We start from the raw sequence: 7,974 nt of genomic DNA on the forward strand, positions 1-7,974 counted from the left end.
AATGTTAATAACGTTTTAGTGTTTTCGCGTAAAAAATTCGGAGGCATTACTTTTCAGCAGACCCTCGAACAGACATGATGTGTCAAAGTCTGTGCATCTAACATGTAGGAGTGGTAGACTGTGTCATGGAGAACAAATTTCGTTACAGACAAAATGTTCGGTGACGCTTTCCAGCAATGTTAGGCGTTCTTTTATGTTTGTTATGCGCCGAGAAGCGACAGGGCGCAGGCGACCTGTGACATGTATATGACTTGTGTGTTGCCTATAACCCAGTCATCTACTTCGTGTCAAAAATTAACATTCCTGATACGCTTATAAAATGTGTTTCTCGTTGTAGGGAGATTTATTCTCAAAGGTCCACTGTTGAAAATCACTATCAATTTACTGTGCTAGGTAGTACGCAGCAAACCTCGTTAGTAGGCCGTGCTAATTTGGTGATACCTCGTCGTCCCAGCGTCACGAATACTGAAGGACACCTAGCATCACAGGGAAGTGTCTGTAAACATTGTATATACTAAGATGGTACTTGTTCTTTCGGGGATGTCCGAAAGAACAGATACCATCTTAGTAAATATATAGTTAAGGCTCACCGGCCACTAGACCATCTTCTTCTTCTGTGCGAATGCACAAACAGTGCCCGAACTCTTACGGGAATCGGCAACGCGCCGCGAGTAATGAGTATAATGGGCGGGGGCACTACGAATGTAGTGCGGGACAATACGTTGAGAATGTGGGTTTCGCGGGAGGCGTGTCAGAGATAAATCCCTGCAGTCGCGCTATCCTCTGTGTCCTCGGTGGCTCAGATGGATAGAGCGTCTGCCATATAAGCAGGAGATCCCGGGTTCGAGTCCCGGTCGGGGCACCCATTTTCATCTGTCCCCGTTGACGTATGTTAACGCCTGTAAGCAGCTAAGGGTGTTCATTTCATTGTAGTAAACATTGTGTCTCTAGAAAAAATTTCTCCCAATCACGCGACCTATCACCCACAGATGTTTGATGCAAAGACTTCGAATTACACGTGCGTGTGTGCGTATCCCTTCTAAGATTCCACAGGGGCATTAACTCTGTTTTTTCGGCAGATATCTGCAATTTAGTTTTTGCAGTATGTAACTGGCATCAGCCCAACGAAAACTCATCACATGTTTTATGCAACGCCCAGCGTTAACGGAAACCCCCGGTTTGTTTACGATTACTAACAAAATGATTTGCAAAGAAAAATTTTACGTACCCATTTGATAGGGCGGTTACAAGTTAGTTTAGTACGATATTCGTTTTAAGGATATTTATTAATAGGAGCTGTAAAACACGAAGACTACCCGGTATCCCAGCAGCGACTGAGTAGTGCTGCTGCAAGTCGATAAGAGTCAGTGTGGGCCACGATGTCACGCAAGTCGCTACTGGAGTACTGGTTATTTATTGTATTGTAATGTCCTGTTAATACTTGTCGATAAAACAGATATGGCATAAGACTAATTTAGGATCGCTCGTTCGAACGGAACAGTGAAATTCCAATTAAAATATCATTTTGTTTGAAATGGGGAACAGACGTTGTCCATTGACGGTGAGTTCAAATGTTCAAATGTGTGTGAAATCTTATGGGACTTAACTGCTAAGGCCATCAGTCCCTAAGCTTACACACTACTTAACCTAAATTATCCTAAGGACAAACACACACACCCATGCCCGAGGGAGGACTCGAACCACCGCAGAGACCAGCCGTACAGTCCATGACTGCAGCGCCTGAGATCGCTCGGCTAATCCCGCGCGGCTGACGGTGAGTGACGAATGAAGGACGCTATGAGCAGTAAATGGTTAGGCTGACTGCATCTACATATTAAAAAACCAAAGTTGCAAATATCTGCCGAAACACTGGAGAAAATGCTCTTAGCAATACTTAGGAGGAACAGCAGGCTTCGGATGCATAACAAATAGATTTCAGAGGGAAATATAAGAATAAGAAAACTACGAAGGAAGTTGCCTTGGAAATTAAATGGCTCAAGTGTTGAAGCTCAACAGTCGCACCCCATGCACGATAAGTAACCGTAATTGTACGTGATTCATTTAAGCTTCAGTAATTTTCATGACGAATTCTGCAGAACGGCAGAGAACAGAAGGAATACACTAAATGCTTTCGGGATATGAGAGTCAACAGAATTTTTTCGGACAAATTATTGTTATTGTTCATGTAAAAAACGGTAACAACGATAAAAGTACGTACGTTTTACACCAATTTCAAGGTGTGCCTAGCTTTGCTCTCGTGTGTTCCAGACGCAGACCTACAGTTAAAGACACAACGCACTACTGCGACGACGACATGAATGTATTTCAGAGGATTTTTAGCATTTAACATGTGATAAGTCACAATTATTTTCCCATGATAATGGCCGTCCTGAAGAATGGCAACATTACGTTGATGAAATAACTTAAAAGTCAAAGGCGAACATGGTGCCTTCTACAAAATCTTTTATTTTGGATTCCTTATAGCAGCACAGTTCTAGCAGTGCAGCCATTTACACGTGAGTAGAGTACTCACTCCGTCATCAGGCCACAAGTGGCCCATCGGGACTATCCGACCACCGTGTCATCCTCAGCCGAGGATGCGGATAGGAGGGGCGTGTGGTCAGCACACCGCTCTCCTGGTCGTTACGATGGTTTTCTTTGACCGGAGCCGCTACTATTCGGTCGAGTAGCTCCTCAATTGGCATCACGAGGCTGAGTGCACCCCGAAAAATGGAAACAGCACATGGCGGCCCGGATGGTCACCCATACAAGTGCCGGCCACGCCCGACAGCGCTTAACTTCGGTGATCTGACGGAAACCGGTGTATCCACTGCGGCAAGGCCTTTGCCCGCACACGTGCGTATAGTACAGTATGTCAAACCAACACAGCAAGGTCACATTCAGCACGTTGAGAGGCAGCTGATTTTCATGAAACGCTTGGTGTCGCATCGTTAATTTTAAAGTCTGACCAACCACTACATTTTTACCATTTGCGACTAGAATAAAAGGACAACCTCAGTATGTAAACTGGTTTTCATGGACAGAAAACTAGTATCACAGTTAAGTTCTCGTAAACTTAATACCCATTGTGCAAATTCTGTAGCAGTCCTACAAGAAGCTGAACGATGTATTGAGATTTAGCAATAGTATCTGACAAAAACGTGGAGCACCCAGAAGAGATGGTATGATGGCAATGTAAATTCGTAAACCTACACACCATCGGCGTGTAAGTACATGTCTGGAGTTGAAATTCTTTGTGACAGAATGTCCATCAGAGTGCATTAGTGTGGTTTGTGTTTAGTGTTGTTACCAGGCTAACTAGGGTACATAAAGAGCGTGAACAACGTCAGCTTATGAGGGATCAGTATGAAAGACATGGAGATGAAACTTACTTGTGCGAGACAGGGTTATCACTATCTGACAGAGTCTCTATTTGGCAGGCTGGTCGAATCATGCAATACCCATATTTTGTGGCATGCATATTTGACAGTGATTCCATTTCGGACTGCAGGAGAACGTGAGTGCAGGCATATTCGTCGTCAGTTTTCTGACCAAACACATCTAGCCATCGCAAGAGAGGAACGCCTTGTGTGCACGGCACATTCTCACCCATCTCATTTTGGTCTGCCATTCAAGAGCAACTAACGTACTTCTTGCAATATTCTGTGTCATCTCACATCATTGGTCAGAGACTAACAGCAGCTGGACTAGGGAATTGCTGTCCAGTTTACAGACTGCCATTAACACTACGAAAGAAACTACTGCATTTGAAGTGGTGCTGTGATCGTGATGCAAGGCATGCTGATGAATGGTGTTACATTGCGTTCGCAGATGAATCACAGTTCTTCTCTACCAATGATGACAATCGTTGACAGCGACCTTGGAAGAGGTCCCAGTCTTCCAGTGTTTTGGAGAGGCACACCTGTGCTATTCCTGGCATCATGGGATCGAGAGTCATCAGGTATGGCTCTAGGTAATGGCTAGTGGTGACTGAGGGTACTCTGATGGCGTAGAGGTACATCAAGGGCATCCTGCATTCTTATGTGCTACCTTTTAGGCAACAGTATTGTGGTGATATTTTACAAGAGGGCATCTACACATGTCACATGGCTGTGTGATCTGACTGTGATACTCCTGTGGCTAGAAAGATCCCCATGTTGGTCCCCACTAGAACATCTATGGCGCCTACCTGGATGTCAACTCTGTCTCAGTGCCACTATCCAAGATTTCAAGGACCAGTTGCAAGAGATTTCTTTATAACAGCTCAGTTCAAAAACAATGGTATTTTAGTTAGAGCTCCCATGTTACCTTCTATATATACACTCCTGGAAATGGAAAAAAGAACACATTGACACCGGTGTGTCAGACCCACCATACTTGCTCCGGACACTGCGAGAGGGCTGTACAAGCAATGATCACACGCACGGCACAGCGGACACACCAGGAACCGCGGTGTTGGCCGTCGAATGGCGCTAGCTGCGCAGCATTTGTGCACCGCCGCCGTCAGTGTCAGCCAGTTTGTCGTGGCATACGGAGCTCCATCGCAGTCTCTAACAATGGTAGCATGCCGCGACAGCGTGGACGTTAACCGTATGTGCAGTTGACGGACTTTGAGCGAGGGCGTATAGTGGGCATGCGGGAGGCCGGGTGGACGTACCGCCGAATTGCTCAACACGTGGGGCGTGAGGTCTCCACAGTACATCGATGTTGTCGCCAGTGGTCGGCGGAAGGTGCACGTGCCCATCGACCTGGGACCGGACCGCAGCGACGCACGGATGCACGCCAAGACCGTAGGATCCTACGCAGTGCCGTAGGGGACCGCACCGCCACTTCCCAGCAAATTAGGGACACTGTTGCTCCTGGCGTATCGGCGAGGACCATTCGCAACCGTCTCCATGAAGCTGGGCTACGGTCCCGCACACCGTTAGGCCGTCTTCCGCTCACGCCCCAACATCGTGCAGCCCGCCTCCAGTGGTGTCGCGACAGGCGTGAATGGAGGGACGAATGGAGACGTGTCGTCTTCAGCGATGAGAGTCGCTTCTGCCTTGGTGCCAATGATGGTCGTATGCGTGTTTGGCGCCGTGCAGGTGAGCGCCACAATCAGGACTGCATACGACCGAGGCACACAGGGCCAACACCCGGCATCATGGTGTGGGGATCGATCTCCTACACTGGCCGTACACCACTGGTGATCGCCGAGGGGACACTGAATAGTGCACGGTACATCCAAACCGTCATCGAACCCATCGTTCTACCATTCCTAGACCGGCAAGGGAACTTGCTGTTCCAACAGGACAATGCACGTCCGCATGTATCCCGTGCCACCCAACGTGCTCTAGAAGGTGTAAGTCAACTACCCTGGCCAGCATGATCTCCGGATCTGTCCCCCATTGAGCATGTTTGGGACTGGATGAAGCGTCGTCTCACGCGGTCTGCACGTCCAGCACGAACGCTGGTCCAACTGAGGCGCCAGGTGGAAATGGCATGGCAAGCCGTTCCACAGGACTACATCCAGCATCTCTACGATCGTCTCCATGGGAGAATAGCAGCCTGCATTGCTGCGAAAGGTGGATATACACTGTACTAGAGCCGACATTGTGCATGCTCTGTTGCCTGTGTCTATGTGCCTGTGGTTCTGTCAGTGTGATCATGTGATGTATCTCACCCCAGGAATGTGTCAATAAAGTTTCCCCTTCCTGGGACAATGAATTCACGGTGTTCTTATTTCAATTTCCAGGAGTGTATAAAGCAGAGTGTATGTGCATATGTATCTCTGGGATCTCCTCCCAAACCCCTCGATCGGTTTCAACAAATTTTGGCACAGAAGCAGCAGGCCTCACAGGTATCAGCACTGTGAGGTTTATAATCCTCTATCTCCAATAGGAATAGAGAAATGGGTAAAACGTATTTTTACCATTCCCTGGTATACAGGCTGCCCTTCATGACAGGCATGTTTTATAGGAACAGTATCGACGCATTAAATCAAACTGTTACAGGACAACCTACGTATCAGGACAAAAAAAAATGGTTTCTTACGTCCCGAAAAGTAGGCTGCCCCACATGGCAGGCATGTTGTCAGTAGTATCAGCCTGCTTTATGGACCTGCTTTGCATGGAAGTCTGTATCTAAGAGGTAAATAAATGATTTTCAAGTTCCTGAAGTGTAGCCTGCCCTGCATGACAGGGATGTTGTGGGAAAAGCAGTGCACTGGTTTATTGATTTCAGGGGCTAAATGTGGCAGTGTGTATGGTTGGGAACAGGTTGAGATGGATAGAGGTGGGCACTGACTGAGGGACATGGGAGAGGAAATGGACAGAGACAGGAGAGTAGGGGGATATGCATGAGGCAGGTGGAAGATGCAGAGGGGCAGTTGGTGTGTGGGAAAGGTAGATTGTCAGGCAATTATTGAAAGAGAGAGGGTGAGGAGGAAATGGTCAGAGAGAGAGAGAGAGGAGAGAGGAAGGTACAGTTTGAGGGATGGGGTGGAGGATATGGGAAAAGATAGTGAGAGGAGGAGATGCAGAGACAGGGACAGTGGGAAGGAGGAGGCAGCAGGATGTGGTGGACACAAAGATGGAGGAAGAGATGGATACAGGGAGGAGGAGGAGGAGGAGGAAGAGGTAAGAGGTGTGTTCGATATGTATGTCAAACACATACACAGGTGAAGCCATGGGGAAAAGGCTAGCCTCTCATAAAATCGAAAAATCAAAATCACTGGCCCGACTAACTCCATGTTTTCCACAACTGTCCACAACAGCAGCCCACCTTAAGCTGACATTGCTGTCTTGTCCTAGTGGCTTGTATTAAGATTCCTATGGTGTCAACCAAACCCTATGTCGCTATTACGCTGTTTTTAATGTTTGGAACTGTCCCACACAGAATTTTAAGCTCTATGTGGATAAATCAGAGATCTGAATGAAATTCAGTCCTCAGAAATAGTAGGTGTTACACATCAAATCGCGCTTACAATGTATTTACTGAATTGGTATCAAAGGTGGATGAAAGGGCTAAAAAGTATAATAGTAAAAATTTGAAGAATTGTGTGTTCGCCATCAATTATACGATAATAAAGAATGCTTGTGTATGGCTGATGGCAAACATGTAATCCTTCATTTTCCTGGCAGGTGTGTCGAGTTAATCCATTAAAGAAAAAGAAAAATCACTAACAAAATGCAAAAGAATGAAACAGTATATTATTGCGATGTACAGGATCAGAGGATTACGAAACTGAAAATGGATTCTATCCAGGCTAAGCATTACGAGAGTTATCGATGTATCTCTATCGATGTTTTAATTAAATATAGTATTTAAAACATCGTACACTACGTGAAACTAGTGTTCAGGATCGAGGTATTTTGATCTTGTGCTTCGACTGAAATACATAAAATGCTGCAAAAGTCTCTTTTAAAAACATGTCAAAATAAAGATGAGCAATGTTGTCATATCAGGCTCTTCAGTATTCATATAAGCTATCCGCAAATTACTGATCTGGGACCACTCTATCGAATGCGGAAGTAAAATTCAGCTGTAAAAATAATTTTGTTAGTAATCAAAACCAAATAGACGCTTTCCGTTAACGCTTGGCGTTGCATGATAGACGTGATGAGTTTTCGTTCGGCTGATTCCAGCTACACACTGCAAAAACTAAACTGCAAATACCTACCTTTGGTGCATACCACCTAGACCAGTAAATTGATAGAGTGATTTTCAACAAGAAAACTTTAATAATGAATCTTTCTAAAAGAAGGAACATATTTTATAAGCGAATAAACCTGCCCTAAGTAGATGGTTCAAATGGCTCTGAGCACTATGGGACTCAACATCTTAGGTCATAAGTCCCCTAGAACTTAGAACTACTTAAACCTAACTAACCTAAGGACATCACACACACCCATGCCCGAGGCAGGATTCGAACCTGCGACCGTAGCAGTCCCGCGGTTCCGGGCTGCAGCGTCAGAACCGCTAGACCACCGC

General features: G+C 46.0%; 1 non-coding gene across 1 annotated transcript; it reads left to right on the plus strand.

Annotated features, from left to right (window-relative positions):
* Positions 1-788: 788 nt before the first annotated feature.
* On the plus strand, positions 789-862 carry Trnai-uau (transfer RNA isoleucine (anticodon UAU)). Its single transcript has one exon. It is a non-coding gene; the product is annotated as a tRNA-Ile (tRNA).
* The last annotated feature ends 7,112 nt before the right edge of the window (positions 863-7,974 follow it).

Source organism: Schistocerca nitens, chromosome 2, assembly GCF_023898315.1.
Source record: "Schistocerca nitens isolate TAMUIC-IGC-003100 chromosome 2, iqSchNite1.1, whole genome shotgun sequence".
NCBI lineage: Eukaryota > Metazoa > Arthropoda > Insecta > Orthoptera > Acrididae > Schistocerca > Schistocerca nitens.